At 35.8% G+C, this 26,894-nt stretch overlaps 1 long non-coding RNA gene across 1 annotated transcript; it reads right to left on the reverse strand.

The window, feature by feature from the left end:
• Nucleotides 1–1,184: 1,184 nt before the first annotated feature.
• LOC136837754 (uncharacterized) lies at nt 1,185–7,888 on the reverse strand. The gene is made up of 2 exons (XR_010852757.1): nt 7,600–7,888; nt 1,185–1,758 (listed from the first exon to the last, which is right to left on the reverse strand). It is a non-coding gene; the product is annotated as an uncharacterized lncRNA (long non-coding RNA).
• Nucleotides 7,889–26,894: the final 19,006 nt, after the last annotated feature.

Raw genomic sequence — 26,894 nt, forward strand, 5'->3', positions numbered from 1 at the left:
ACATATATAAAATCAATTTATGGTATCAACATGGTCAGCTGGGTATGCAGGGTGGGTATATGGATTCGTGTACCGGTTGTAAATGTACCTGGACCACAATATAATCCCTCTGTACAATGATGTTGACATAATTATCTTGAAGAATATTTCAAATTTATGTTTGATGGGTCTCAGTAATTTTGTATTTTTCTGCTTTTTTGTTTTACACTGAACAACATTAATATATACGAGCCTTCACAAAGGACTTTGTTAAATTAGAAATAATTCATTAGCAGTTTACTAACTGGCATCATTATGGCTCGGAGAGACATTTTCGATTTCAACATGTGATGGAACGCAGCTAGTTTATCGTACAATGAATGACTTTTTTTATAAATGGATTGCAGTGAAAATTTTGTTTCTCAGTCAGAAGAATGAGATATCGGTTCTGAGGGAAGAGCACCAATTACTTAATTAAATTTTGGGGATGTAGGGCGACTTGGTGACAGCGTTACAAACGCGTGAGTGGAAACAAAGCCAGCAACTAGCGAGAGGCGACTTTCACCTGGGAAACACGCGGGCGAAATGAGCTAGTCTCGCCAGGGAGAAGCCGAATTTCTGGCGTAGTTTTGAATATTATTTTCGGGGGTAGATTATGGATTGACTTGGGGGAGAAAGGATTTCTTTAATTTATAGAGCTCAAGTAGAGAAAACAGGCTGTGGATTGGATAAATTTTGGGGACGCTATATCGAGTTATTACAAAGTTATGGACTGTTTTGGGGTGGGCTTCTGTGAGGAGCCCTCGATACCTAGTGCGAGAGAGACTGATGGCTTCTCCCAGAAGCCCCAAGACCGGAAAGGGTTAACCTCTCTATATGCAGCAGAGATCTGGGGCACCTTTCTATGCAATCTTCCTAAGCAAGTTTGAATAAATTTTCGAAATTCATCCACCTAACATAAGTCCCAACAAGTCTCGTGGTTTTACATGTGGTAGGCTAAACTTTAAACCAACAACTCAATTTTCCAATTCGAGTTTGGTTAGAATAGCGTACTGCGCATACAAAATTTGATCTTCGTTCGTCAGCCCATCCACAAGGTTTCAAACCCGTTTCGAATATATTTAAATTGGGATGATTAGAGAAACTTATCAACTCTTACAAAGCTGCTCCCATTACTCTATACACAGAGGATAATTATACTGCACTGAATTTAATCCATTAATTATTTCAGGTAACAGTTAGTTCAAGACGGCTTCATTAAAAACCATACTAACAAAGTTAGGAGTCAATTCATACAATTTAAATTTGTATTGGATACCTTAAAAAATCTGATTCACAAGATCATATTCAGAATCTTTAAAAAAGATAAGTCTGGTAAAGAATCTCACATACCTGAATTCCAAAACACTTACAACATATATTTAACATTATAGACCATTTCATGCGTCATAATGAATTCTGCTATTAATGTGATAGCACGATTTATTTGCATGTCATCCCAGTGAACCAGTAAAAGAAGAATAAACGTAAAGAACCAGTCTAGCATCGTCACCAAGACGTAACCTTTCAGCATATTGAAACTACAAGCTAGTCTCTCTGGAAGTTTTATAACAACGTAGAGCATTTTCAGAAAAATTGCAGCTACAACCCTCCAGTTGAAGATGGCACATACAACAAAAATTACTGCAGCATCCCTCGAGGATAAACTGATGTCCATTTTGTACTCCATCTTAACAGTAGAACGACTGGCTTCGTCTTCTCGTGGCACTCAGGTCCTTCCTATAACAGTAATAATAAGTAAAACAGTCTTATTGCAGTGCTTTTAAGCGTCTTCGAAGTCAAAACAGATCCAAAGCCTCAAGCAGTTAACGTTTAACGACATTTCCGAGAAAACATGCCGAGTTATATAACCAGCTGCACATTCCCAAAATTAAAAGGTTATAAAACCAGCTGTACATTCCCAAAATTAAAAGGTTCACAAACCATTCGACCCTTCCTCATTTGAAGTGTTATAAATGTCTCTTACCCAGTTTGAACATTGAAACTGCCTAAAACATTCAACATTAACGTAAAACGAAATTACCACAAATTAAACTTAAAAGATACAACTATGAAGTTTTAATACATACCTGCGACAAACGAGCTGAAATTTTATAAATACCAACCCAAGTTACATACCCCCGTTCACTAATTTACATCCTAACAGCATGCCTGACTAGTGTAAAGAACATTCCTTACTTTTTTGCTTCAGAAATTTTAAAACCTAAGAGAAGAGTCAAGACCTGAAGAGTACCCAAAATGTATCAAATATGACAAAACCTAAAATAGTTTTTGTTACTTTTGTAAATTCAGTTAACCTAGTTTGTTACTTTTGTAAATTCAGTTAACCTAGTTTGAGATTAACATTTAACCACTGTCACATTGCAGATTATCAATTTATTTCTAGGTTTAAAGCCTGCAGGCTAAGCACTGTAACCTATCAGGAGCAATTTAGGATAAAGAAATTTTGAAGTCAGCAATTCACAAGGTTCAAAAGCACAATACACCAAGCCAAACCTTCATCTTACTTCAACTTAGTAGAAAACTCCACATCTAGGAAAACTAGCTACATCACCTCAATGGAATTATGCAAAATTACTAAGTTTTTGGATCAGTCCAGTTTGACTGATCATCTGAACTTAGTGGAAAACTCCACATTTAGGAAAACTAGAAACATCACTTCAATGAAGTTATGCAAAATTACTAAGTTTTTGGATCAGTCCAGTTTGACTGATCATCTGAACTTAGTGGAAAACTTCACATTTAGGAAAACTAGACACATCACTTCAATGGAGTTATGCAAAATTACTAAGTTTTTGGATCAGTCCAGTTTGACTGATCATCTGAAGTTAGTGGAAAACTCCACATTTAGGAAAACTAGATACATCACTTCAATGGAGTTATGTAAAATTACTAAGTTTTTGGATCAGTCCAGTTTGACTGACCATCTGTCAAAGAAAATTAGGTTAAAACTAAAAATCTCCACCTTGGCAGGAAAACGGAGTTTAAATTACGCTTATCAGGAGGTTAGCATTATCAGGAGGCTATATACTCACCCATTTCACATTTTCCCCACTGCAGCCCTGAGCCTATGAAGGAAATATGGAAGGACTTAGTTTAAAAATCAGATAGTGATCTATACAAATTTTCCACCTCGCAGAACTTTCTTCATCTGCAGAACTAGTCCTGTGTTCAGACCTTCAGTTCGATGTAACATTCACAGCAATACTAGTTGAAAACTTTCACAGTAGTTGATCAACATGCTATATAGACCTTAACTAGCAAGAATTTATTATCATACCAAGTTTTTGTAAGGTACAGTGATTTTTAAAAATCCTCAGTGCTATTATATCAGTGCTAATACCAAGATAATTTCCTAAGGACTGGAAAGCTAAGGCTGTGGTAGAAGCAAGATAAAAAATTATTGTCAAATCTACAATATTAAAACATTAACTCCTTCCCATGGGAGGAAAGATGTGTTCACACTACAAGATGGAGTTTAACAGTATTCCAAAAAATTAGGTATAACCCTCTTTACTCATGCTGCCAATTCACATCAAATTAACAAGTCTCGAATTCCCTGTAAGTCACTTGCCAATTTTAAGTTGAGGAAACGTGCATTAAATCAAAGTTAAATCCAGAATAATTAGATATTTGGTTGTAAAAAGTATTTAATCTTTCCTCATTCTTTTTTCCACACAATATAAAGCAGCAGTGGGCGTCATTAAACGTTATTTAAAATATTAAGAGGCTTTCCAGTAACCAACCTCCTAAAATGAAAACCTCCACAGATTCCACAAACTCCTGCTTCACATCCCTAAAATTCAATTATACCAGATAATAAAAATTTGTGCTTCATCTTCTACCACCTAATCATTTTTGCATCAGAATATCAGATTTTTACAGCAATTTAGGGGTTCATAATCAGGAAAGTAATTGCAGACTACCAAACCAGTGTACAGGGATAATTAAATTTTCCAAATTAATAATTAACAAGCCACATGACTGCAAATTTCAACATTTTCTGTTACTGTACTCTATTAGACACCCCATGGCTGAAGAGATTTCTTAGCTCGAGAAATAACTAGAGAACTTAAAATCTATCCCAAAAACTTTGACAAAATCACTTAGGGAAATTATCCCTTTCATACTTCCTCTTTGTCCCAATCCCAGTTAAAAAAAAATAAACTAAGAAACTCAACCTACATAATTTAAACACGAGTTTAAAACAATTATCTCCGCCTAGACTAGCCATCAAGTAAATTACAGCCAAGCCCGATCAAGAATTCTTGCACTAACCAAATACAAACCTTCACTGTCAGACTATAAAGCCATTCCCATTTTCTCAGCTACTTGTTCGTACTTGGAGAGATCTGATTTGCATTTCAAGAATCTATGGTAAATATCTAAGTCAGGCACCTGGTCAAGATGTAATCAGTTCTTTCAAGTGAAATATTTATCAGCTAAATTGAAATTATGCGCCAATTCAATAAGAATTCAAAACCATTTTCCAAATCAATACATAGCCAGAAAATAACTACTGTAACATTAAACCTATGATCCTGGAGCCCCAACAAATTTCTACGGAGACAATTCAAAGTATTGTAATTCCGAAATTCCCAATCCAAATGCAGCAACACCGCAAGAATATTGCTACTATTGCTACTAAAAACATTTCTCAGTTTTCCAATCTATGAAGCATGGCGCTATGAAATTGGAAACAAAGCCACTGTCCAGTAAACCCACCAACAGTTTGCCAAGTGAATGCCAGTGTTCTCATAAGAATACCAAAAAGAATATAGCTTGTAATATAGCCTGTACTAATTCAAAATACTGGCCAAACAGTTTATTCAGGCTACCAGTAATCCCTTATCCTGGCACCAGAAAAAATGTTCACTGATGCTATTATAGTCTATTGAAATAAAACTCCCCACGTATGCAACAGCTGAAAATGCTGTGTACTGAATGATTAACCACTTACAACATTCAATAGCTTTAACGTTAATCAATATTCACAGTGCCCTACAACAACAGTCCCCTAAACATTTTTTTTCTCATACAAACATACCCAGAATAAAAGGAATTTTTTTAATGGGTAATTACTCTGCTACAGTTTTAGAAAGAGAAAACCCTCATGTAAGAGTATACCTCTACAGATTGCCTGAGATTACCTGTGCAAATATTTCCTAGTTTAAATTAAAGCTAAATCTCTAAAAGTTTATTAAATAAAACTAAAATTTCCAAGTACAAAAATCTCCCCTGCAGTTTGAATGAACGCCTATTTACAGAGTAACATTTGGGTAAGCCATGAAAAGTTATTTCTTCTCCCCCACCCCCCACCATACATGTTCTGACAGTGTTAGTGGAAAACTACATTTTGTTTGCCCTCTTCTGTACATATCCCCTGTGGAGAAAATGTCAATTGGCAAACCATATAATAAACATAAGGTTGACCTAACGCAACAGCGCCCCAGCTATTTATTCCACTGGAAGGTGAGCGAACTCTCAAGCTAGGCTAATCAGACGGAGCACAAAATCTAAACCTAACTGACATGATGTTGCACTCATATCCTAAATGGCAATGGGAGACCCCTGGCTCTTTCTTAATTCACCATATTCTTCTATCTACCTTTAAGCTGGGAGGTATAGCTGGACCGCAATGTTTATTTAGTACGAATATACTGATCTGGAGTACAGCTGGACAGCAATGTTTATTCAGTACTAATGTACTGATCAGGAGAAGAATTAATCAATGGAAGAGACTATAGCACTTACACAAGATCAGTTTTGCTGCAGGGTTTGCATAAACTAATCTTACAAAAGACAAAAACTAAATTTATATCTAACGTAGAATACATCAAAAAGCTTAACCAACTTAAAATTTCATAAGTCAGTCTAAGTATACAACTATAATATAAGAATAAAATTACAGACCGCACAACTGCCCGTTCACAACAGGTGCTTCAAGCACTGTTGCTAACACTTCCCTCCCAGACAGTTGACATTTAATGATGCAACACAATCGCAAATTGGTAATTTATTCACTTTACCCTCATTCCTCAGATAAATCACCATTCTACCTTTTGCGATACTGAACTTTGTATTCGAGACAAACCATAGTACAGTAATATTACCAAAATGTCCACATGTAAACAGCTTTAAGCAAACAGCTTTAAAAGGGTTCTTGGAGGAAAACAAAGAAAAAATCTTACTCTTAAAATCTTAACCTTTAAATAACTCTTTAAATTCCAGCTGCCCGTTAACTATACAAATCACCCCAGTTCTCAGTTATGGGACCTTCTTGATAACCTAAATATTAAGTTATTGAAACATAATGCTAACCAGGAATAAATCCAATATGAAGTCATCCCTGTTCTTCCTTCAACCAACGCTAGTAGTTGGTTCAAACGTTAGTGTTCGTTAAATGTTTACTTTTACTCCACAGCCACTCTCACGAGTATGAAAACTATCTCGGTAATAGCAATTTCACAAGTTTAGTGATTTTCATATTGAGTATATTAAGGGAGGCTTAAGATTTCAGCATAAATGGAGTAAAATCAATGCAGCATAAATAATGCAATTCCGAATGCTGTATAAATAATGTAATACCGAATTCAGCATAGATGTCAAATTGAGATACTCTAGTAAAATACCAACTTTTCACTCTGCAATTTAAGGAAATTTAACTAGATAAAGGCACCTACCTTCAAAACCATCAGAATTTTGAAAGTCAGAATTTAAATACAGTACAGTGTCCATACTTAAGACTGAGTCGCCTAAGTGGTCAAATATCAAAAGACAAAGATAATCAAAATCACTATCAAAATGTAAAAACTTCACATGCAGGACTATTGCTGCTTCAGTGCAAATCACTAAAGACATTTTAGGTCCAATGTAAAAAACTTTACATACAGGAATATATCCTTAGTACAAAATATTGCGTATCAGAAAGAGCATGCATGGAGGTTCTTGATCCACATGTATCTGCAAAATTCCCCCTAAGACATAATAGCTTTTATAACTTAGCAGAAACAGTTTTCAGCGTAATGTTCCAAGCTCCTCTAAATTAGTACCAATTTGGTGTACGTTACAATCTGAAGATCACAAAAATACGATTAAAAATGAGTTAAAACCTACGAGGTTATGAATGAAAGCATAATTTTTATCATAAAATAACCAAGAGAACCACATTCCTGATTTGACACTTCTCAACGCAAGACAGTACGAAGTTTTGTTTCCAAAATTGCAGAGAAACCATAATGAACTTTGTTTTCGGTATCCTGCCTAATAAAACTTTAACAAAATCATTCATGTTAATCTTAACTAGAAAAGAATTTCCTTAAATGAAAAACTCCAGACTAATTTACTTTCATCTCACTGAAATTTTGATGACCGTGGGACAAAGTTAAATATTCAGATGAATACACCAAACACCACAATACTCTATTTTATAAGGAACCCCAACAAAATATTTGGATTGTGTTTTACTTTGTTAACCAAATGTAACTAGCTAATTGCACTGCTCAAAATCTCCAAAGGACTAAAACCCCATCATATCCCAAATGACAAACTCTTACTTACTGCGCCTTTGGGGAATTGGAGAGGGTGGAATAAACTAATTCCTAAGTCTGTGGTAGCAAACGCACATCCAAAAACCTGCTATGACGAGTATCAATAGTCCAATGGGGAATGTAAAAGGAAAGAACCGACTCCCCTGGATACATTGCTTTATAAGACACATTCATGGAAATGTCGTCGTCGGTACGTAAAAACCTTAAAATCTTGACAGCCAACGGGCAAAGACAATATGTATGAAAATACAAGTTTAACTAGAATTTCTCTGATTGAGGTCTTGTAGTTACGGAAGACTGAAGTCTCTGGTTCTTACCTTGTAGACGACAGGCGATGGCAAGGATTAGAAAACGACAGAAAACAAGAAACGTATTCGTTGTCTTGAATATCATTGGTCTCGAAGTTCACCCGAAGGTTTAAGCCTCTCTCTCTCTCTCTCTCTCTCTCTCTCTCTCTCTCTCTCTCTCTCTCTCTCTCTCTCTCAATGTAGTCTTTTATGTTATTAAGCCAGAAGAAAATGAAATGTACGATTTTTTTCATGATTTTTCTGTTCTTGGTAACGAGATAAGATTTGTTATATTTCTAAGTTAGCACTGATTACGTCAAAACACAACTACCGATATATGATAAGGAGCGGGGGAAAACCTAGGAAGCTCGAGTTCATGCAATGCAGAAATGAATAGTATACTGTGTGTAGGGGTTCGTTGCACTGCTGATGAGCAACTTGTGTGGTAGTTAATGCCCCGGGAGTTTTCTGCATTTATGGTTCTCCAAACAAAGCATGTGACAGCAACCGATCTGCTGTTGTTTACTCTGGAGCCAACCATTGTCAGTAAACAAAAATGATATATATATATATATATATATATAATGAAATATATATATATATATATATATATATATATATATATATATATATATATATATATATATATTCATTAAGTTTTATTTACTAATATATATTTCATTAAGTTTTGTTTACTGGCAAGGGTTGGCGCCAGAGTAAACAACAACAGAACGGTTGCTGTCACATGCTTTAACTGGAGAATAATAAATGCAGTAAACTCCCAGGACATTAACTACCATACAGGTTGCTCATCAGCAGTGCACCTAACCCCTACACATAATATAATGTTCATTTCTATATTGCATGAACTCGAGCTTTCTAGGTCGCCCCCCCTGCCCCGCATTATCACTCCAAATGTTTTTATATTATACACTCTTTTCACCATCCTATCATCTCTCCAATCTCTCCACATGACCAAACGATCTCAAAACATCCCGGTCCATCCTATCACCTATGCTTACCTCTTTGCGTCTTTGCTGTGAAGGTGCCACCTGCATGGAAACTGCTCTGAAAGCCCTCCAGTTTGTTTTAGAAGGGGACACAGGGGTTTTACTGCGCTTGCCTTTTCCCAAATATATCCATGAAATAAAACACAGATTTCACAGCTTCAAAGATACGAACAAATACGAAAAAGCCACTGAGTTTTACCTCATCACAGTCTCGCCTGTAACTTGAAGTCGATAATTGGATGTATTCGTCTTTAATCTTTTTTTGTGAGATTAGTTATTTTGGACTTTTCGAAGATTTTTATAGTTGACAACACAGCATGTTAGAAATACCTCTATCCAAGTAAAGATAAACTTACTTTTACTATCATGAGAGCGAGGGCAGGTTTCCATAGAAAAAAATACTATTCTAAATTTTCACTAATATGTACAGAAAAACAAAATGGCAAACAAGGTGGGATGCTTTTGCATGAATATTGAAGGCATCGTCTTACGAGACGTTCTGTGGGTGCAACTTTTAGTACCAGAGGTGAGAATTATACTTACCCCAATAAATGTGAGATGATTACTGAAGCTAACAAGAAAAATGTTTCTTGACCATGATGTTGTATCTCTTCCACAGCCATGAAGAAATTCAACGATGATTCCAATAAATCATTTTTGATCATCCAACTCCACATCTTGAGAGGAACAGGATCCTTAACAGGGACCTTGATGCCGGCCTAATGAAGCTGAGATACTGGGTTCCTTACCTTGAATGGCAAACGAAATTTCCTTGGCTCTGTGGACACGTGTGTCTGTCAGAATCGATAGATAGGTGTTTTGAAAGTAATAAACAATGGGAAATAGGCACATTATTATTGTTATAGACCACTGAGCTGACTATCAGCTCTCATAGGGCTGGCCCGAAGGATTTAGATGAAATGACAGGTCTAGGTCAGAGCCCTAAGACTGGGACCAAATAGGTCATTTTGTATGGTGATGAATGAATGAAAATGAAATTAAAAGCTGCACAAGGGCATACGCTCTCATACTGGAACACACTCACACAATAAATACATTTATACTCATGTTTCCATAGATACTCACTAAAAAGGTATATTAAAATTCAGAATAATTTAAGTAAAATTTTAAAATTTAGCTGTATTAAAATTCATTAGACTCCTAAGAGTTTTCATATTTTTATTACCTACTTATTTTTATATTTTATCAGTTAAATCATAGCTCCTCATGAGCATTAAACTTGGTATTACTGAAAATGTAGACGATTCTGACAAAATTTCCTTCATTGATCTACTTCCAAAATTTGATAATCGCTGCAGGTTATATTTTGGACATTCACACAATACATGCTTGACTGTTATCAACACTTGCACTCTGGGCATTCGGGAGGAGGGCCATGTGGACTGTTCATTAAGTGTCCATGTGTCAAACGAATATGGCCTATTCGAAGACGAGTCAGAATTGTGTGTGTCTCTCTCTCTCTCTCTCTCTCTCTCTCTCTCTCTCTCTCTCTCTCTGATATGATGAACTTCATTTTCCAACACAGGATTTTATCCGTTTTAACTTATTATTTTCAGGTTCTTCATTCCCTATATTTTGCCATTTACTTACAATGATTGTTTTCATATATCTTATATAGTCACTAATAGGGATGTCCACATTAGCTCTTGTTATGTGGACCGCTTCCCTAGCTGCTTTATCAGCCTCTTCATTTCCTTTAGTCCCTACATGGACAGGGATCCAACATATTTCAATATTTTTCCATTATTATACAATTTATGGAGTGAAAACTTAATTTGTTGTACAATGTTATTTTTTGGATTGTAACCCTGAATGGCTTCTATAACGCTTCTGGAGTCGCTATAAATCACAAAATTATTAAATGAGGCTTCTTTAATTATTTTCATGGCTGATGCTATTGCACATAACTCAGCTGTAAATACTGAGGCATTATCAGGTAGAGAGAACTGATGCGTTTTGTCTTGGGATACTGCAGCATATCCCAGTCTGTATTTAGCATATGTGGAAAATTCCACAAAAATTTACCCAAACAAATATATAATGATACATTTATTCTTGGACTCAAACCCGGGAACAAATTCCTGGGGTTCAAGAGCCCCTCACCACGCCAAGGTGGTCCCACATCGAGGAGGTGGGAAATAGGTACAATATGAATGACTGTGAAGATTGAAATATGTGAACAGGAAAATGAAAAATCGGCAAAACGTTGATGTTTGGCTACAGTTTTCTTTTTTATTTATTTGTAATATCCATTAGAATAATAATCTTATAGGCTTGTAAAAGGGTGACAGGAAACAGTGTATAAGGGTTTGTTTTGCTATAGCGGGACAACATATTCTTATTTCAACAGGTGTTGTTAGGTACTCAAATGTCACAGAAAAATAATGTACAAAGGGTTGGCTGCACAAAAAAGTACTTATTCAAAGATAAGAAAACCCATTCATGAACGCCCTATTATTACAAACGTGATTTTCTAGAAAATATAGGCTAATGTGTTGAATATTATAAAATAATGTATACCTTCTGTTTTTTGGTCATTTCATATAAACAAATGTTATAATTGTTATGAAGCAAAGAAAGCATTAGTATGTTATATTGTCAATCTAGGTTATACAATATTGGAAATCTTATAGCACCAAGTCTGCTGAAAAAAGAACTGTACTTATGCAGTGGAATGTGATTTTCAGGGACTCATCACTCTACACCTAATAATATCACCTCAACACTACCAGGTCCTAAACACAGAAGACACTATCATAGTCGTACAAACCTGGGCCTATGAAACTGAAATTCCTATCTACTACAGGAATTGAACTTCACTGGATCCCCAGTTTTCCCATATGATTCATGAGGCCCATTCCAGAACATCAGCATTGTGAGGATCTTCAGCTCTGACAGAACCAAAGACTTCAGGTCTCCCTTTGTCTATCTTTTATAACACTGTAATTTAGGATCACATCAAAGTGACCTAAGTAAGACTGAACCCTAAAGGCCTTCCTTTGTCATTTCCTTTGACAACCCACCAACAAACGTTTTCCTCTATTTTCTCAATTTAGTGAAGATTATGTCTTCTAGGACTAATTCTCCAACTGCATGGCTCAAAATCTGTTACCCTGACTCACCTGAGGTTCACAGATTTAACAGGGTCTACATGGCCAAACCTCAAACAATGGTAATAGTATATCTCAAGATGCAAGTGTCATTGTCAGGGAAGATATTAATTTCTGGTTTCGAGGAGTAGTCTGAAAGCTCTCAAGGCTTACTGGTTACCTCCTACTTCGCATGCTAGTTCCAACTTGTCTGCTCAAACAGCAGCCTTGTAAGGTGATACCTTTTTATCATCCGGGAAAGATAAATTCCTTTACTCACTAACAAAAATTAACATGTCACTTTCATCATCCTCAAAAACTCACGTATCTGTCAGGTAGCGTTGTCATGATCTATCACTGACAATTAACAGTTAGTCCCAACTTTGCTCTGTGTTCATGGCCTGATCTTCTCTTTTAATAGTGAAGAACTTTTGGTAATATGCCTCTGGGGTGAAGGCTAAGGCTTTGAGAGCTCAGTCTTGATTACGGTATAGTTGTTACTACTCTTCTAAAGTTACTTAGCTAAAGACTTATGACCAAGAATGCATGTCATAAGTCTTTAGCTAAGTAACTTTAGAAGGGTAGCTACTACTCGGTTTCCAACATGCATTTAAAGTGAGGTTGTTAGCCCAACACGCATTCTGACAGATGTTTGAAGGCTTTATGTGCCTTGGGTGCACACCATTTCTTGGTTGTCTACATGTTTATATTGTCTAGTTGATCTATTTGGTTTTTAAATCAAATCGGACAAAAAATACCATAGTACCGTGGTAAACAAATACCAGTATATCGATCACCACCAACATTGCATAACTTCGCCGATCGGAAGACCAGCGCTAGAGCGAATTTTATCTGGATTCTCTTAAATTTTATATGACGGAATGAAAGCGTATAAATTTTACAGATAGTTGCTACTCGTTTTGCAGCAAAATTCTTTGGATGAAATCGGCGCACAAATGCGTTTCAAACAAAAATATCTTACAGCCATAATCATTATATATTAAAGTAATTTTCCATGTCAGGAAAAAAAATATTCACGATAAAGGATCATTTTTCGCCCCTCACATGAAAGAGATAAGCTAAAAATGCATCGGAATTTCTGGTTTTCATTTGATATTTGGTTTGCTTTCTATTACCGATGAACAACATCTATGATAGGACGGTCAAATGCAATTTGGCCTCTTTCTCTTTATGCAAAAAGAGTCGAAAACCTCCGTAACAATTCTCATTTATTGGGAAAATTGGACCTACATGAACGTTCAGGGACTGACATTGAAAGCGAACTCTCGCTCTGGCAAAAATAGTTTTCTGATCTCCGCCTCGGAAATTGACGTTAAAATTGGAAAAAAAAAAAACGAATTTGATGGTCGGAGAAAAAACGCACACTCCTTTCACAAAGTCGCATTATTATTTCACGGTTTCAAGCTCTCGTATATTCATTTTTACCGGTTTGTTTTTGTCCACTGTGTGTTTGTTTATGAGTTCGTAAATGCACTTTTTTTTATTTAAATCGATAAAACAATTTACCACATTTAAGATTTCCGTCGCTCAAGCCATTCATGACCTTTACATAAAGGTCGTTTAGTATAAGCCTCAGGACTGTTCATTACGTCCTCAAGTTCAGTACTTACGATCTTAAGACTATTTTTCTTAGTTAAATTTTAGAGAAATCATGAAGGTCGCTTAATATAAGCCTCAGGGCTGTTCATTACGTCCTCAAGTTCAGTACTTACAATCTTAAGAGTATTTTTCTTAGTTTAATTTTAGAGAAATCATGAAGGTCGTTTAGTATAAGCCTCAGGACTGTTCATTACGTCCTCAAGTTCAGTACTTACAATCTTAAGACTATTTTTCTTAGTTTAATTTTAGAGAAATCATGGAGGTCCCTTAGTATAAGCCTCAGGACTGTTCATTACGTCCTCAAGTTCAGTACTTACAATCTTAAGACTATTTTTCTTGGTTAAATTTTAGAGAAATCATGAAGGTCGTTTAGCATAAGCCTCAGGACTGTTCATTACGTCCTCAAGTTCAGTACTTACAATCTTAAGACTATTTTTCTTAGTTTAATTTTAGAGAAATCATGGAGGTCGCTTAGTATAAGCCTCAGGACTGTTCATTACGTCCTCAAGTTCAGTACTTACGATCTTAAGACTATTTTTCTTAGTTAAATTTTAGAGAAATCATGAAGGTCGTTTAGTATAAGCCTCAGGACTGTTCATTACGTCCTCAAGTTCAGTACTTACGATCTTAAGACTATTTTTCTTAGTTAAATTTTAGAGAAATCATGAAGGTCGCTTAATATAAGCCTCAGGGCTGTTCATTACGTCCTCAAGTTCAGTACTTACAATCTTAAGAGTATTTTTCTTAGTTTAATTTTAGAGAAATCGTGAAGGTCGCTTAGTATAAGCCTCAGGACTGTTCATTACGTCCTCAAGTTCAGTACTTACAATCTTAAGACTATTTTTCTTAGTTTAATTTTAGAGAAATCATGAAGGTCGCTTAGTATAAGCCTCAGGACTTTCATTACGTACGATCTTAAGACTATTTTTCTTAGTTAAATTTTAGAGAAATCTGAAGGTCGTTCAGGACATTACGTCCTCAAGTTCAGTACTTACAATCTTAAGACTATTTTTCTTAGTTTAATTTTAGAGAAATCATGGAGGTCGCTTAGTATAAGCCTCAGGACTGTTCATTACGTCCTCAAGTTCAGTATTTACGATCTTAAGACTATTTTTCTTAGTTAAATTTTAGAGAAATCATGAAGGTCGTTTAGTATAAGCCTCAGGACTGTCCATTACGTCCTCAAGTTCAGTACTTACGATCTTAAGAGTATTTTTCTTAGTTGAATTTTAGAGAAATCATGAAGGTCGCTTAATATAAGCCTCAGGGCTGTTCATTACGTCCTCAAGTTCAGTACTTACAATCTTAAGACTATTTTTCTTAGTTTAATTTTAGAGAAATCATGAAGGTCGCTTAGTATAAGCCTCAGGACTGTTCATTACGTCCTCAAGTTCAGTACTTACAATCTTAAGACTATTTTTCTTAGTTTAATTTTAGAGAAATCATGGAGGTCGCTTAGCATAAGCCTCAGGGCTGTTCATTACGTCCTCAAGTTCAGTACTTACGATCTTAAGACTATTTTTCTTAGTTTAATTTTAGAGAAATCATTCTAAACACTTCTGTTTCTGTCCAGACATAGCTTGCTTAAAAAGGCTGGCGTGGAATACTTTAATTACTCCATTGCCACCAATCCATACTGGTCAGTGAATTTAACTTATTATCTCGTTTGTATTAGGAAATCGGAATTTTGCTTCAGTATATATTTGCAGGAAATAGTTATTTAAAGGCAAAAATTTTGTACCATATTGCCTGTTTTTTTATGGAAAATGGGTTTCAGATGAACTCCCAGGCGTAGAAGGTACTGCCCGGGAATGGTTCTCACCTTCGCTGATTTCCACTAATAATTAGCGCCTGGATACAAGATATGGTAATGTGTAGGGCTCAGGAAGCATACAGAACCTTTAATATTTATTGGAAAGCGAAGATAAAGATTTCTGCAACTCTGTTCAATCAAGTGTCAATTCACTGGGTGCCCACCTGGGGGGATTTGAGGTCCTTGGTTGTTAATGATAGAGTAAACAGTTTTCCTTGTTTTGAACGGAAATATCTTTAGCTCAAATGAGCTTCTTCTGATACTGTAGAGATGTATGACGACTCATGATGATTAGGTTGTTGGTATTTGTTTTCCTGGAAAATCAAAAAGTTCGTTCAGATTAAAGTCGGAAGCATTCTAGTGAAAGGGTATGGAGGTAACCATTAAAAGAGAGCACAGGTAAAGTCTGAATGAGCAATGTTTCTGTAGCGATAAGCTTGGTTCAGATACGATGTGTTCCCTTTGAGATGCCTTCCGGCTTTTTGGAATTATATATCAACCCCTATGAAGCTGTCAAAGAACATGAGAAAATGCTACTGGGTATGGTTATTTCAGGTTGACGCTTAATGGAGATAGAAACATATTAGTGAAGTCAGAAAAGAGAACATACCTTTATATCTCTCAGTTAGGTTTCAAACACAATGCGCTCTCGTGGGTAGTCTCGTATAAGTGAAAGCCAAAAAGTGGCTGCACTGGTCATTAGGGTGTTGATTGCAACTATGATAGAAACCCTGGCTTCATTTTAGAAGAACAGAATTCCAGTAATCATGGAAATCCACCGGTCATCTGCCAGCATCCATTAAAACAGCTGAATAGGTAATGGAAGTGATAATGGATGTAAGTAATGGAGGTGATAATGGAAGTAATAATGAGAAAAGCCACTGAGGAGAGGACTGTTGGAGAAGGAAAAATACTTTCAGCTTTAAAGAGAGGCATCCGTAGAATAAATGATATTGTCTATCATTCAGAATTATATTTAACGATATTTAGTATTAGGGTCACGATAATGATAATGAAGTAGGAAGCATAGTAAGTGTTAAGTTTAATACATATGACGCTTCTCGTCCAGATATTTTATCATAGTTAATGTATCTGTCAGGTTAAAAAGGACGGTTAATAAAACCTATAGACCAGAAAACAGGAGAATAAAGAAAAGGTGTTAAAACAAACGTATTGCGACGCTCAACGCTAATAGGTTAAATTCCTTTTATAGCAAAAGGTACTGGAGTCTTTTTTTTTTTAATAGGATAGAAGTCAAGAAACAAAATGTTCTGGATATTGAGTCTTGAAAACTTGACCAACTGTTCTGACATATCTCGATAATTTATAGCAAAAGAAGGAACTGGTTCAGCAGAAAATGGGAATTGGGGATATATATATATATTTTGTTTTTAACAAGATGTATTGGGGATATATATATATTTTTTTTTAACAAGATGTAAGTTTCTAACTAAAAGGCAATACAGTTAAATTAATTTTGAATGGAGACTTCAAATGTCATCAGCGGAGAGATTGTTCAGAATTTATTTACAATCATAGAAACTTCAATATCTGACCAAGGTTTCTTTATATTGTGAACATTTGCGATCATTTATTGTAATAAACTTTATAACAGTGTTCTTTAAAAAATATTTCCTATCGCTTCTTTGCACACTGAACTGTCTGCCTAGGTTCCGTTGTGTCACCATTAAAGCATCAGACTTGATTCCATTTTATTGTTAAATCTATTCTGTTTCAACTATTTTATTCATCTGCGGTTCTAAAAACTTTCTTAGGACATTTGACTGAAAACTGAGCTATTGAATTAAAAAAATTCACCACGCACTCCCATGAAAGGTATTTCTTAGAGAAAACAACGATGCTTCACATCTTAAAATATATATCAAAAAATAACGAAACATATCAAACGCATGAATATTTAATAACTATTGTAATGCAATATAGTATATTATGTGGCGTTATGCTAAAACAAACAAAAATAAAATTCTCAGGTAAATATCTGGAAATTTTCTTTTCGCATAGGCAAGCGATGGTGAAGTTGGGATACCTCAATTAAAAATGAAATGAAAATATATGAACCAGCACAAGAAATAAAATTCTATGAATGGACAGTAATAGCAAAGATAAATACGAAACCCTATCTCTTCATGTATGTCTGGTATATATCAACATGTAGTTAGGTTTCATCTGTGAAAAAATTCCAAAGTATCTGGTTATTGCGGGAATGTGGAGGGATATGTGTCTAGTATCACCGAAAAAATTTAGTGCCTCAGGGCTGGACAACATATTTTTTTGGCCTACACTATCACCACACAGTAATGGCCAAAATAGAAGCATTTTTTACCATAATAATATTTCTTTCTCTCTGTATCTGAAAAACGGTCATTCATAGGAAAGAAGTTCATAGAAGAAAAAAGGTGCAGAATATCAAAATACATTGTGCTGATGGACTGTTAACTTCACACCTCAAATTATATAGGCGATATTGCAATTAAAATTTGTTGTATCCCAATTTCATGGCAAAAAACAAGGAAAAATGTAGCGTTCTTTATGTAACTACAAAACGGTCATTTAATTGAAAAATTTGCGTAGAAGGAAAAAGATGTAGAATATCAAAATACATCATATAATGTAAATTTAAACTTCATATCTCAAATTATACAGGAGGTATTGCAATTGAAATTTTAAGTATAATAACATAAAATCAAGGCAAAATGCATGAAATCTGTGAAAAATGTCAAAGAATGTGATTTTTGCCCGAATGTGTTGCTATGCTTATTTTTGATGGACATGGTAATACGGCATCAACCAGAGACCATGAACATTGGAGAAGAATAGCTGGCAAGAGAGTATCACAAAAATACTATGTAAATTTGCAAACTCCAGATACCTGTGATAGAGTCTTTCTTGGCAAATGAGTCAAATAAGAATTCATTAATTTAACCTCTATATCAAGAAATGAGAGCATCCAACATTAGCACAGAACAAGCAGTAGATGATGCCGACACTTTACTCGTAAAAACCGCAACTGGAACGGCATCAAATGCGTTTTCCTCGGTAATAGTTGTGGCACAAGACACATTTTATTTTTCCTTTGCTACCACAGGCCTTCATTTACGAAGAAATTTTGTTAGCCGGTCAAAAGGGACCATATAATATTGAATCAATACCAGTATGTGAAAGGAGTGTCTATTTAAGCATTCTTGGTCTGGCTGTGGTACAGTGTCCAAAATTCACAACCATACGAAATAAAGAAGTCTATCAAAGGTCATTCCCTCATGAAATAGTTGAGCCATTCTTTAAAATAAAGCTTCTTGTAAGAGTATTAAAGTAGCAGGGACTGGGGCAATGAAAATTACCTATGGTATTACAAATACATTAGAAAAGGAACAGCAGTCCAGATTTTTCCAACAAGCACACAGGGGTAAGATCAGTTCAGAAATTCTACCCCCACCAGAAGATGCCAGCATCCAGCGTGCTCCGAGAGTGCATCACCAATTAATAATCTGGAAAGAACTGGATACTGAAGCTTTAAGGCCAATTGGAAGAGGAGAGGAACTTGGTCGAAGTCATAAGTTAAGACTTAAGATGCTTACTGGTGATATTGCCCCCGATGAACTGTTGAAATCGGTCTGTTGCAGTTGCAGGGAAAGTGAGAGCCATTGCCAGCTCTTTTGTGTTACAGCTTGTGGGGCCTGCGCTGGCCATTGTTCAAATGGAGAAGCGGCAATGATAAATGACGACTTGTCAGAGGAAGATGAAAATATCTAATTTAGTTTTGATAATATTAGTTTTAGCCTTTCTTAAACAAATTATAAATAATATATTAGAACTTTAGTATCTTTGTGGAAGACTTATGGGAAATTGTTCTTAACTACAATGAAGAAAATAACAAACAACAATGAAAAGGAAAAAAAAGCACACTAATAAAACATGACAGAAATTTTAACAATTCTTAATCCAGGCAGCAAAGGAAAATTCACACCGGTAATGACCTGCGTACAAAATTTATTTATTTTCTGTCGAGAAAATGTAATAAATGCAAGCATAATCAACAACGATTGCACAAAGAAAAACTAATCTGGGCATGAATCAGATAACAATAAAAAATTTTCCCAAATGACTCAAACAGCTTTGAACCAGCAAACAAAAGGTATGCAATTCAAAACAATGAAAAGTGATACAACAGCGATCAGCATCAAAAGGCAATCAATATGACCAATATAGTATTGAGTCACCAAAATCAAATAGCTTAAGTGCTAAATTAAATGGTTGCCGGGTATTGCAGTTAAAAATGCACGTGAGCAGAAAATATGTAAACAGATAAATGTATAAAAAAAAGCATGCTTCCTAAACTGGTACGATGCCTATTAGCACGTAAAAATAGCGTACTTTACCCCCATAGGTAACATAACAACATGCAGTTAAATTGTATATTGCGCCGTCCATACAATATCTACCAAATTGCTCTACCTATCACCGTTGGTGCAGTAATGAAATGAAAAATCGCGGGGAAAAAATCACTGACAAAACTTGTTTCACACGCAACACCTCGCTTCCCCAAAGAGTCAATAATGCTCTGTACTGAACGTACTAAATTTCATTATTAATTTGAAAGTTTTCATTCCCAATATTCATACTCTAAGCCTATTGATTCTCCTTCAAGTTTTGGTGACCAAGCATCTGTATCAACACGATTAAACACTGATTTCCAACACCTGCAGACAAGCTCCAAATCAGTGTGTTTATGGATTAACACTGACACAAACTTTCAGAGATCTAAAAGTACTTTACAATAAGTACTTTACCTCTAGAGCTGGTTCCTAAATCTGGAGCGAGAAGGATCTCACCTCCCCCAGTTATTTCACTAAGGTCTCTTATATTACAACGAGCTTGATGGCGTGCGCTACGCTGCGCCTGAACCCGGCACTGCCCGTCATTTCTCCCCAACCCACTCGATCCCCTACCTACCGCGCCCCCACCCAGGCTGGACAAACAGGTTTCAAGGAGGAGGGTGGATGTACCATGTCTACCCTACCCTCCCGATCCCCTGCCTACCCCGCCCCCATCCAGGCCGGACAAACAGGTTTCCAGGAGGAGGGTGGATGTGCCATGTCTCCCCTACCCTCCTGATCCCCTACCTACCCCGCAACCACCCGGGGCGGACAAACAAGACAGATCCATTCGGACTTTATTATTGTAGATAATTTATCACAGGATACAAATAACAATAAATTAAAAAGTAGCGCCAATCAATTGCAAAGGACAAAGCAAGGAAGTAAAACCTGAGATTGTCCTCAAAAATCAAAATCACGGTCGAAGTACCGTTCCTGTAAGGAGAATAGCTGCAACTATATGAACAAAATACAATTGAACAATTTTCCACGGCAACAAATTTTAAATGGAAAATTAGTGAAACAACTTTCAAGCTGAACAGACTCCAAAACCAGAAATGGAGAGGGGATAAGCAATCGATCTCGGACAAGGGGAGAACTTGACAAATTTCCAATTTGTTCACAGGATATAATTTACTCTCAACAGATGCTAATGGTTTAAAGGATTTCTTAAATTTTGGACTTCCTCTTTCTGTAATTTTGTGACAAATGACTTCCATATGATGCCTAAATCAAATAACATATTGTTTCCCTTGACAGGCTAGAAGGAACAGTAAATAAATAATATATACATGGCGATTTAAAGTAAGCAACGGTATTTACCAGGAAACTGTTAGCTGGAAGATTTTGAAAGACTCCTTGAAATAACCTTTGGCCAGCTGCGCTACAGCCATTTGAAAAACAACAATCAATGCAACTTTTTTTTTTTTTTTGTATCCTACCGTTGATTTGAAGCAGCCCTCTTCGTCAACATCGAAGGATATCAGACCAGAAATCTGATGCCGCCATTCCTCCTCTCTGTTTATCCCCCGTACAGCTCTAACGTAATTATAACAGCATTTGTTAGGCCTAAACTGCGTTCTCTTCCTCAGATCTAATTATAGCTCCGATAATTCCGGTGCTGCCTGATCGTCTTATGAATATTAATAGGAATATCGTGATGCCGAATGTTTACTAACAAGTCAGCTGAGAGGAGAAAATATGCCTTCCTTTCACCGGCTCCCGAGATTATTTGTCTATTCAGCGAGTTATTAGTGCATGTTTATTTTTGAAATTACTCTTTTATTCGTTTATGTCAGCTGGTACGATGACTGTCGTGGCAATCTGAGAGATAATATTTTAATACTTGTATTTGTTCATCATATGTGATAGTGTAAGAAACTCTGGTCTTTATTTTTCTTTCAAAAGTTCCGCTACTCTTAATGAAAAGAGCTGAAAATTATGCTATAATACAGACACACACACACACACACACACACACACACACACATATATATATATATATATATATATATATATATATATATATATATATATATATATATATATATATATATATATATATATATATATATATATATATATATATATACATAAGCGAATCCACAGGAAAATGACAGGCAGACGTTCAGTACCTGTGGGATTAGCTTATACACTGAAGTCACGTGCATCTACTGTGATTTTTTAAGTATATATATATATATATATATATATATATATATATATATATATATATATATATATATATATATATATATAATATGTGTGTGTGTATAGAAAGAGAGAGAGAGAGAGAGAGAAAGGACTCAAAATGAATCTAAGAACAGTAGGAGTAATTAGGACCGGTATGCATAGACGAACGAAACTCCAGACGACGATAAAATTAATGATGTTGAATATTTTAAATACTTATGAACAGTGATATACAACTCTGCAGTTGGAAATTAGCGAAAGAATAAAAAGGGCAAATGAAACAGAGGGCAGGCTGAATAAGATTAGGAAATCAAGTAGACGACATTTCATATTGTAGTAAATTTGTACCTAAATTTAGTGCCACGTGTATTACAGAACTTGCATGAATCACTGGAAGACAATGAAAATATATTTAGAGAATCTTTTCGATTAGAGACAGGCTTGAAAATATTTGGAGTCAGAAAGAAAGATAGATTAAAAATGACGCTATAAAGGAAATTAAAGAAGTTCTATTTGTAGATGAGATCATTATGAAAGTGGGGTGGAGATTCCATGTATGAAATTTAAGCTGTCAAGCCAAGCATAGGGTCATTTTGGCTCAAGACTGTGAAAAGAGTGAATGGAAGTGGTTGGACAGTAAGAGATTCAGAAAATAAAAAGATAAAGTATAAGGATCTTAAGGCTGAGCTGGGAGAAACCCCCACAGTTGCACTAAGAAGTAATATTTGGTGCGGTTGGATGGCAAGGCTGAAGAAAGGAGAAAGGAATGGAGGTACAGTAAAAGGTTAAAAAGTCGGTGTACCTAGGGTAAGAAGGGTCCCTGCATACACCCTTTAGCATTGCCTGCAGTGCACAACGTGAGGCGCGCTGACGGCACAAACCCCGTGTCTGAGTTGAAGATGACTTGACTAACGCTTGTCCTTTCCAAACTGGCCCCCTTGAGAATAGTACGAGGTAGAGTCAGCTTGGTTCCATTGGGCACCATAAGAATTGGAGAACACAAACCTATTTGGATGAGAACTATGAGACGGGTGAGTGGAGATGACTGGAGGTATGAGGGAGATAAAATTCTGGAAAGACAAGGGTAGCAGAGTTTCACAGAGGCCCTTTGCGTCACGTAGCACTGGTGACGATGATGATGATGATGATAATGATAAAGATAATGATAATGATATATATATATATATATATATATATATATATATATATATATATATATATATATATATATATATATATATATATATATATATATATATATATATATATATATATATATATATTGTGTAAGTGCCCAATACAGGTACATTTTGCCACAGCCGGAACAGACCCATCCTTACCATTGTAGTCTGTGGAATAGTGAGTGGATTTTGTGGAGTAAATGAAACATATCAAGAGTTTATAAGCTTTCAAATCTTTCTTCATTGATCTAAGATACAAAATGAGAACAATTCGAATGAATAGTAACGACTTAGTGGAAAGCTCTAATATGAATTTAGATTACATATACAAACTTAAAAAATAGAAAAAAAGAGAGAGAACTTAATATTTTCAGGCTGGATTCTTAAGCACCAATAGCTGAACATATCTAATACTCGTTTTCGAAAAAAAAAATCCTGTTTTGCTAGGAAAGAAAATACGATCCATTAAAGGAAAAATATATTTTCAGCCAAATTACGCCTAGATGTTATCAAAAATTCACATCCAATCCTGTCAGTGTGATATTTGCTCTTATTTATGCACTATTATATCTGTAATACAGGGTTCCTTTAGCTGAGAGCGATGCGCATTTTGTGCTTGGCATCAAGGCGATTTCGAGACTTGCTTTTCATGCGAAGAAGAGTCGGAAGCCCTACTTCGCAAAGACATGTTCTTGCAGAGGGAACAGATATAGTAAGTGCTTCCGTGAAATGTTTGGGAATCCTGCCATTTGTGAGATCCATAGATTTTCAGAAGTCTTCACTTCGAAATCCATTTTTGCGGCATGATCATTTTGCATGTCAGTTATTTCCTCCCCGAGAGGTCTTCGTTTTCCCTCTCGCTTTATCTCGGAGGGTTTTACTCACTCGTTTATTCATGGGTAATAATCGGAACGTGTCTGCTTCCGGTAAACAGCGGAAATGCTAGCTCACGCCGCCGACAGCAATAATAGAGGCGTTCTGAAAGGCAGTGGTTTTGCATATGAATTGTTCAGTAGAATTAGCTACAACATATAACAAGTAAAAATACGGCGAAGTTTCTTCGGCTCAATCGAGTTTTCTGTACAGCGTATAATGCTGTATGAAACTCCCAGCCACGGCCCATGAAACTCTCAGCTATGGCCTATGATACTTTCAGCCACGGCTCGGTGGTGGCCTAAGTCGTTGGAATTTATAGCGGTGCCAGACGCACGATCATGACTAACTTTAACCTTAAATAAAATAAAAACTACTGAGGGTAGAGGGCTGCAATTTGATATGTTTGATGACTGGAGGGTGGATGATCAACATACCAGTATGCAGCCCTCTAGCCTCAGCAGTTTTTAAGATCTGAGGGCGGACAGAAAAAGTGCGGACGGACGGACAAATAGTCATCTCAACAGTTTTCTTTTATGGGAAACTAAAAGTAGTTATTTTTCTCGATCCTATCCTCTCACCACCCTAGAATTAAATATCCCATCCCTTGGGGTTACTGGTACGACAGGTTGAGAACCACAATAAACATAGTGGCAGAAGGCTGGCTGTTCACTGATGGTCAAGTGCTTTGATGGTTAAGGACTAGGGGTATGAGAAGGAAGGTTGTTTCCGCGTTTTGCTCTGAGATTTCAATTTCATCTGCCTTTAGCTAACAAGCTTATGCTGGTCCATGGTTCAAATTGTAAGACTCATACTTTTATAATATTGAACTCAGCATTATTTTTACATTATTGTATAGAATACTTTTCTCTTTTCGAAATGCTTTTTTTTTTATACCATGGTTAAGTCTCATAGAAAATATTTTCATAATAACAATTATCTTCGGCTTTTATCTGAGAACCTCAAAGAATTCTTGAATAACAAGTTCGAAAATGTCGACGCTTTCAATAATTAAAGTTTATTTTTACGCCTTCCTGCCATTGGAAAATTAAAGTTTTTACCAAATTCACACAGACTATTATTTTACGTATCCCACTTTGTAAAGTCATCACTTTTCAGTTTATGTATATATATATATATATATATATATATATATATATATATATATATATATATATATATATATATATATATATATATATATATATATATATATATATATATATATATATATATATATATATATATATATGTATATCATGTATATATATCAAGGAGGTGCGGTAGTAGCATCTAACTTCTAGCTCTGGGTTCAGACAAAAGCATATTAGAGGAAAATGTTGGCTTGGGGCCTTCTTCAAATGAGGGAGTGATCAGGTAAAACACTTAAGGTTCACGTAATTAAGTATATTTACATAAAACACAATCAGAAGAATGGGAATGATAATGGGCAGGGAAACAGTTATACAGTAGATACACAAGGAGGGGCCAGCTTCAAAGGAAACCACAATGGGGATAGAGTGGTTAAGTCACTGTGCAAACACAAGGTGATGAGATAGTTCCACAGCAAGCACCCCTATCTGCAATCGAGAATGCAACGGTTACTAAATAGTCGACAGCATAATTAAAGGGAATCAAGGGGGTTGCACTTATGGTGCCAAGCAACTCGATTCTGCAACACTGGTTACGTTACTAGGTTACTCACTTTACTTATGAACACAGTTCTCACTGAGGTAAATCACACAAAAAAAAAAAGAAAATAGAACAGTGAGAGAAAATAATAGGGTACATGACTAACTTCAAGAACCTCAATTCAGGTACATTACCTTCGGTGACCACAAAAGTAACTCAGGCTTCTGGACCAGCCAAGTGGAAAGGCAAGGGGGCAGCTCAAAGGAGCAAGAGGACTGCAAGGGTCCTGGGTGGGTCATCCAACGTCTCTGAGGCTGATCTACCCGCGTAGCGCCCTTTTGTAACAATGGAGGTTTAAGGTACTGTTCCATCAAGGTGGCGTTGTCTGCGCTGGTACTCCATTTTCTATAGAGGGCTCGCTTGTGGCATTCGGCGGGCATGCTGCCTTGCGAGGTCACACATGCCCGGGTGTCATGGCGCCAGCACGCTTTCTCCCTTGTCACTCCCACACTGGCAAGGATTAATCTCCGTACGACCGCACCTAAAATTAAGGTCTCCTGCAAGTCACTCAGTCAAAAGGAAGGTTAAAGCTTACTCAAGAAATCAAAAAGGGGTAAATTATTTGCCCACACTTTCTTTATTTATTAAGAATTCACAGTTCATTAAAATATTTACTATTATGCTGTATTTTACTGTAACTGTGATAGGAGGGTTGACTAGGAAGAGGTTTCTCTCGTATATATATATATATATATATATATATATATATATATATATATATATATATATATATATATATACAGTATATATATATACACACATGTATATATATATATATATATATATATATATATATATATATATATATATATATATATATATATATATATATAAATAAAATGTGTATGTGTCTCCACACTTACAAGCTTGCAACATAAACTAAGAACCAACACTTGAACATTTTCCAAATATCTATTCTCCCTTCTGCTGCAAACTTCTTTAATAGTGTACATTTTTCGTTATGCAATTTTATGTATTTCCATCAAAGGCGTATCAGATTCTTTTATATCTACGTTATAACGGAATCTTCAGTACCAGAAAAATAATCTTTCCTAACGAACCACTGTTTTTTGTCTTCTCGGTTAGAAAGAGGGATAAAAGATCAACAAAAATATATTGGAATTTTTGGTTT

Source organism: Macrobrachium rosenbergii, chromosome 59 (assembly GCF_040412425.1).
Source record: "Macrobrachium rosenbergii isolate ZJJX-2024 chromosome 59, ASM4041242v1, whole genome shotgun sequence".
Lineage (NCBI taxonomy): Eukaryota > Metazoa > Arthropoda > Malacostraca > Decapoda > Palaemonidae > Macrobrachium > Macrobrachium rosenbergii.